This window comes from Pteronotus mesoamericanus, unplaced genomic scaffold (genome assembly GCF_021234165.1).
Source record: "Pteronotus mesoamericanus isolate MK-2021 breed Mesoamerican mustached bat unplaced genomic scaffold, CSHL_Meso_final contig_65, whole genome shotgun sequence".
In the NCBI taxonomy this organism is placed as follows: Eukaryota; Metazoa; Chordata; class Mammalia; order Chiroptera; family Mormoopidae; genus Pteronotus; species Pteronotus mesoamericanus.
In genome coordinates, this window is record NW_026555228.1 from 11,784,621 (window position 1) to 11,792,416 (window position 7,796).

Here is a 7,796-nt window from a genome sequence, read left to right on the forward strand (position 1 = left end):
TTCAAAACAATTAAATTGTTGTTATACAGTTATATGCTCACAGGGAATATTTGCAATATAATTTTAAACTGGGGCAAATTAGTATTTTATATCAGCCCATTAGAGAACCAAGCAAAGAACCTAATCCCCCTCCATTAGGTTGAAGGAAATGCTGGTCTCAGGAGATGGCTATCCTTTTATTTTCTCTAATAACAAAGAAAATATAGGAGAACTTCCCACCATCATTCTCGGGCCCACGAGGCTAGTAGGGCTGGTAGTTAAAGGGCCATACTTGGCTTTAGCTTCTCTTATCCATTGAGGTACCAACTGGTGATGGCTTAAGCTATACTGCAACCCCGCTCCAATCTCAGCTGATTCCCCACTCCTCGATTTCAGGAAATTTCATGGACGTATGTGTATTTGGGTGTCTGAATAGATTTGATACTTCTGCCATTTTTCAATTCACTAAAAATCCACAATGAAATTACATTCTGAATGTCTTTCAAAAGTTTGGGTAATTATTCATTACTCTATTTGAGTAGCTGTAGCCTTTAGTTTTCATCTAATTGGTAATGACCTTCAGCCAACTCCCTTCTCTCTCAAATTCCCTAATCACATTTCACAGCAGTGCCATCAGACGAACCTGGAAACGCCACATGCTGAGACGCCAAGGAAATTTATGCAGGTTTGAAACACTTAAAGAGAACTGGAGTGGACAAAAAATGAAAACCCATCCAATCTCTTCAAGTTTATAAAATGTAATATCTAACAATACATCTCATTAGACGGGCCAAGAGAGTTTTTCAAATTATTTTCTGAAAAGAACACAGACTTAATATTTACAGAAAACCCAAGTTTGGCATGACTTTGCATTGTTTAATATTATTTCAGAATAGTTGAAAATCTCTGCTTTCAATTTCTTCATCTTTAAATGAGCCTGGTATTATTTTGCGATGATCAATGGATGTAGAAATGTAACACGGTCAAGGTCTCTGCCAATCATTATGGAAATGCAGGAAAAGTAACTGGAGGGATTGTTACAGAAATAAATGCACCATTTTGAGAGAATCAGTGGAGTTACAGAGTTTAACTACCATGAAGCCAAGTAACCAGACCAAATGTAAAAAAAACAAACAAACAATGTAATCGAGAACCTAAATGATTTATCTGTACAATGCATGCTTGTTTTAATGGAGCTGGAATAACCTGCCTACCCATCTGAGTGTTATGTATTTCATGGGTTGTTATGTGATTGTATAGATACTAACTATATGACTCAGATCTATTTTATTCAATGAGAATTGTTCAGAGGATTGTACAGGACTTGAATTTAAAGAAAGCTCTCTATCATGGCATTTAAACAGGGCTGCTGGATGCAGCTTCCCTTGTGCTCTGCTGAGGTTCCCTGGTAGAGCGGACTGAAGGCTGTACTCAGCAATAAGTGGGGCTATGAGTTACGTTTCCCTGTCTGGGCGCAGCAGCAGAAGTTCCAAGGCCACCAAGCCTGTGTGTGGTCTTGACTCGAGCCAACCTGTGCCTTAGGTTTACTGGCCAAACAAGGGTCACTGGCTTTGCTGTGAGGGTGATCAGCTCTGTCTACGCACCTCTCATAACTTGCAGGGTTATGCAACTTCCGGGTCATCATTTCAGCCCTTCATGTCAGATGGGGCTGCGGGACCATGTTTCATGGTGGGTGGGGCTATGACTCAGCCCTTCTGCCTGGGTATGGTCACACTGGGCTCCAGGGACCACGAGAGTCCTCTCAGGGCCTGAATCAGGCAGACCTGCACCCTGCCAAGTCTGTGGTCAGACTGCACCAACAATTTCTGCAGATGACCAAAGCCACAGGCTGGGACTACGGTTGGGACTAACTGCCACACTCGGGCACTGCATTTATGCACTTGGTCTGCCAATATCCAAGTGCCAGTTGTTATAAGCACCTCCTCACTTATCTGTCACTATCAGATTCCCCGTAGTTGAGCCCTGCAGATTTCTCCTGCAAGCCCCATGGAGCAAAACTGGGAGTTCCCATGAAGGGACCCAAGGTGCTGGGGCAGGGGCTGGATGTCATCCCTGAGCTCCCTTTCAGGAGAGACCTCACTGCACGATGCTGTGCTGGCCTGGGGGAGGGACGGTGCAGCCAGCACGTAGCCATTCTTCTTACCTCTCAGATGTAGTCTGTCTGGGTGTCTGTGGCGAAGTGGGGCGCTTTGACCTTACTCCCATGTTCTAGGACTCTAGTCCATGAGTAGTTGAGAGTTGTCCTTCTTGCAAGGGAGAGCAAGGTCAGGAACGACCTGTGGCACCATGTTGGTAACGTTACTCTAAAGAATCTGTCTCTAAAATAAAAACACATTGAAAGAGATTTAAAAATAATTCCCTAAGTTTGGCTCCAGAGTCCACACCATACTTCTAGAACAAAACCAAATATAAAGCAGTCCTCTAAAAACTACTGAAAAAATTGTCACTAGGTCTATAAATCCAGCACAGCTCACATTCTGGTGTGAAGGAAATATTGATTTTCTGTATTCCCAACAATGACCTTGATTTGTGATAACCATGGCAACTGACTAAGTTGTGAGGCCTTTGTAGAGCCAACATGGCAGACTCATATTAAACGAGCTGAAGGAAATGACAGGGGGGATATAATCAGTACAGCTCCTTATGCCCCCTGACCATCTAGTATTTAATAATCCGAGGCCTTCCTAGATATCTCCTCTAATCAGACGTTCTCAAACTTGGCTGCATATTCATGGAATCTCCTGGGGAATATTTAAAATGCCAATGCCAAGGTCCCATCTACAGAGATACTGATTTAATTTAGATGAGCCCAAGCATCGGTATTTTTAACAATCTTCCAGATGATTTTAATGTGCAGCTGCAGTTGAGAACTCCTTTTATACCTTTGGTTATATTTTTAACAAACTACATACCTCCTCATTTGTGATAGTCTAACTAGATATAAGCTGTCCAAAGGTAATTCTAACAATCCCTTCGAGCAGTACAACTGCATCATGTAACCTAGGACTATTTGAAATAGCACAGAGAAAGCCAGGGGGGCATTAGGAAGAGTAGAACTAATGGTAAACACGTCAACATAAAGTTCAGCCGAACCCATGGATTGGAAGCACACCAGTGGAGACAGTGTGCTATTCTAGAGGATTTTACAAGGCCTCAGACCCTTGGCTCTGGCCCTAGCTCAAGTATAAATAACTGTATAAGCTGGGGCCATTCACTGCCCTTCTCTGGATTCATTTACCTCATCTACAAAACAAGACGACTTGATTTGTTGGCTTCTAATTCCCCTCTGCTTCTAAATTCTTGTGGCTTCTAAAATACAGAAAGATTAAAACATGCTATGGCAGGCCCCTCCCCAAACCAATTTAATCAGAACTTCCCAGGGTGGAGTGTGGCTATCAGTGTAGGCAGACCTCAGAGATACTGCGAGTTCGATCCCGGACCACTGCACTAAAGGGAGTATCAGAATAAGGCCAATGTCGCAATACAATGAGTCAATCTTTTTTGCTTACGGAGGGTCTTTGCCTTCATGAAATAAAATGCAACATCTGTGAAGTGCAACAAAGCAAAAAGCAATAAAATGAGGTCTAACTGTAGTTTTTAAAAGCTCCCAGGTGAATCTAATATTCAGCTAGGGCTGCTAACAGTTGAAGAACCTACTACATAGTGTGACTTTATGTGGAATGGGAAAGGAGAGAATAAAGACTAAAGCCTTTCAAGAAAAAAAAAGTGATAAAGATCAGTAACATATTTATAGGTTAATTAAGCACCCACGCTACCTCTTCCCGTGTCTTTTTAATTTTTTCGTTTTTGTGATGTTCTTATATCAGGGTTCAGCACTTGTTTTCCCTCTTCTCTCTTAAACCTGCCTTACTAAGACATTTCATTTCCAATGCATATTTCATTCAAAGAATTGAGAAAGTGATCAAAAGCAGTATTACTTGGGAAATGGAACTTACAAGATCTACTGCTCAGAGAGATGTCATCAAAACTGTAATGAAGTATATTTTAATTTTCACAGCCATGAGGATGTGTGTTTTCAAAAGCATATATTAAAGGTAATTCGCTGCAAAAATGCCAGCATCTGTAAGAAAAGAGAACACAGGAAAACAGAATACATTTAGTAGGAGAGCAGTGAGAGGCATCTGTTTTACCACAGAAGGTCGTCGAGAGCGCACGGCAGCTTAGCCCAACTGGGCAAATGGCCAGTGTCTGGTGGGCAAAGAAGGAGAAACTTTTCCAGATGTGCTCCATTCACCCTTGGCTTCTTCCTCATGTACCTGCCATTCTTCCCATTGTCTCAGAAACAGCTCTAAGAGTTTGCTTCCAGAAGCTGTACCTCTTAGAAATCCTGTCTAGAGCCATGATACCCCAAACAGTAGCCACTAGCCGCATGTGCCTATATAAACTGAAAGTAACTAAGATTAGAATTTCATTCCATTACAGCAGCCGCATTTCACATGCTTGATAACTATGTGTGGCTAGAGGCTGCCATATTGGGTGGCTAAAAATATTTCCGTCACACAGGAAGTTCTAATAGACAGAGCTTTACCAGTCCTGCGGGTGCAAACACCAAACTTACTTGTTAACCAGAGGTAATTCTGTGTTTTTTGGGGGGCTATATTGGAACATAGAGATTTTCTCTGTCTGTTTTCTCCTCTAAAAACTGGATATAAAAATAACAATCGACCCCAAAGGAAGGGTTAAGATTTACGTGTAAGTGTCCTAAGGAGTGTCATTCTAAATAAAACCCCCACAGATAGAAAACATATTATAACTCATAATGTGGGAGGAAACTCACGTAAGATGCAGAAGGATTATCAGCATGTCTCAAAATACAGTCTATGTGCCACTTGCTTTGGACTCTTTGTTGAAAATGTAGATTTTTGGTGCCTTATCCTAGAGTTACTAAATCAGAGTATTTGGAGTGGAACACATGATGGGCCATTTTAACAAACATGTATACTATTGGGAAAATGGCCCTTCTGGGAAAAAAGAATTATTCCTAGGCCCCCTCCTAGCATCTCCCACGTTGTGTTTACATTTCAATTTGGAGGGCTGAGTGTATCGCCCCTTTGGTCATTCAGTCATTTGCAGCCCCCTTTGGAAAGTCTGCGGTCTCTCCAACAGGGGGCTCACACACCCATGGTCCTGCACAGAGAGTTAAATCGCAGCGTATGCCACACACGCTTCTCCTGTGGCTGGGCAGTACTGTGGAGCTTCAGCAACGTTATTTAGCATATTTTGCATAAATTGCTCATTCGGGGCTAGCCAAATGAGTACCTAGGAAATATTTCACACAGTTTCTGAAAGAAGCTGTTTCAATTGCAAACAGCAGGGAAACACAGCCATTAAAAGAGAAAAAATGCCTATGTTTTTACAACAAAATAATTAGATGCCATTACTGGTGCTGTTTAGATTTCAGTACCCCATCTATCTTACTTTCAATTAGAAAGAATGTGCCCAAACAGCAGAAGTCTGGTGAAACAGGAGAGCATTTTGACTGCATTGTTTTGATAAAGTGTGACCCCATTGATAACATAGTCTATACAATTTTCTTTAGTACACCTCTTGTTGGCTGGGACTAGTTTTTGAGGCAAAGAGCTGGGCAGCAATTTCAAGAATTATATCCATTTTTCCATCATGATAATAGAATCTCAGAGATGGAATTTTTACCTTTAAGTCCCATTTCCACTCAATGTCTGGATCTTTGCACAGCTTTCCCAGTGAGTGATTGCCCATCCTGCACTGAACACTCTAAAATGAGATGATCATTCCTTCCGAAGGAAGCCATTCTCGCTATAGGATGACAGCCTCTACTCATACGGACTTCCTGTATCTTTTAGCGCTTGGCTCTACCTCTGCCCTTAGGGTGTACATAGAGTAAACCTAATGCCCATTTACATGACAGCTTTCCCAATAGTGCAAAATTACTAGGGTGTTCCTCGTCAGCTCCGTTGTGTATTCAGAAATATTTTCTTTAACTAACATATTCTGGCTTTCAGCATATGGTTGTGAGAATGGAACAAATCATTATATTTTTCTACTTCAAAACACTTTTTCGTATTATAACGTTTAATTTAGACAATTAAGGGTTGACAATTCATAGCTGCTAATTCAAAGAGACCTAGCCTGCAACACTCTCTGTTGTCTTGACTAATAGAGATTCTTAAGAAAATATTTCAATTTCATCTAAACTTCAATGGGGTATCTACTGAATCTCTTTAGTAAAAGCTCAAACTTTATTTGTTAATTCAGCATATTTGTTAAATGCTCAACTGCTACATGTACGGACACACTCATGAACCAGGGGTCTAAGATCTAGAGAAACAAAGATTTAGATGTCTATCTCATACAAACCTTAAGCATTACCCTTTTGTGAGTACTCATTTGAAAGCAGCAGAAAGGGCACTAATCCAGTTGTCAGAGAGGGAAAATCCAGTTCTTATAAACCTATCAACTGGCCTTAACATAACAAGCAAGTCACTTAGCTCGACTCAGCTGTATTTCCTATATTCTGCCCACCTCATGAATTTGTGTACATTTCGCTTTGTTTTAATCAGTTGAGATGATGCTTGTCAAGTAACTTTCTTATTAAAGAGAATGCAGCATAGTTTACTAAATACAGATATGATCTGTATCTGCTATATTACTTTACAGTTTACGAACCGCTTCTTAAACATATGCTTCAATATTTTCAATGATTTGCGAGCTCTTTATTTCGGAAGTAGAAGAAAACCTGCAAGCAGGGTGTGATGGACACTCGATTTAAAAATTATGACAATGAATTTTATCATTGTCTTCTATGTGACCATTTCAAGATTGTTTTGTTAACGTCAAAAGAAATTTTTTCCCTCAAAGTCAAGTCTGCTGTCTATTTTGTGGATGATAAAGCTAATTTGATTATGGTATCTCTTCCTCTTTAACTGTCTTAATTTTTTTCAATAGATAAGCTTTTGCCAATGTCCATGATCTTTGCCAAACTGATCAAGTAACTGACAGTATGGTTTGAGCCCATGAAACCTGGTTTCAATTTGACATTTTGCCACCTACCATTTTAAAAGTAACTGTTGAAACAGGAATATCACAAGGAAAAGAAAAAGATCTCTTGAATTAGTAGCTTGATCCTCTTCTGTGTTAGTACCCTCTTCCCAGAAATATACTTTGTAATGTTTTGTTAGTCGAGTATTAAGTGTCTCAGAGGCGGTGGCTCTGGCACTTCCTTGGTAGCATATTTCACAGTCTAATGATTTTAATAGCTTTAATATCCTAGAATGTGTTTAATCCAATCTTATTTGTTTGTATAGGTTAAAATCTTCCAAGGGCTTCTTATCACCCTAGCAATATAAATTTTTAAATGGTATCATCACTTTTTAATTGCATAAACGTTTGCCTTTTATTTTTAGTGTTTAAAACAAAAAGTTTAGAATGTGCATTTTAGTTTGTCCCACAAACGCCTTTAATGGTTACACCCAGGATCCCTTTCAGCATGTTTCCCAACCCTACAATTTTCTTCCTTTGTCCCTTCCTATAACATTTGGTTCTCTATATTCCTATTTAGGTAGCAATGATTAAAGTAGTACCTACAATTTGCTCCATATTTACTACATATCTGGTGGTGGGCTATGTGCTTTACCGGGGCTTCTTAACCTCCTCATTATTGACATTATGGGTCAGCTAATTCTTTGCTGCGAGGCCGTCCTCTGCATTGCAGGGTGTTGAGCAGCATCCCTGGGCTCCACCCACTGGGTGTCAATAGCACCTTCAAGTTGTGACGACCAAAATGCCTCCACACATTG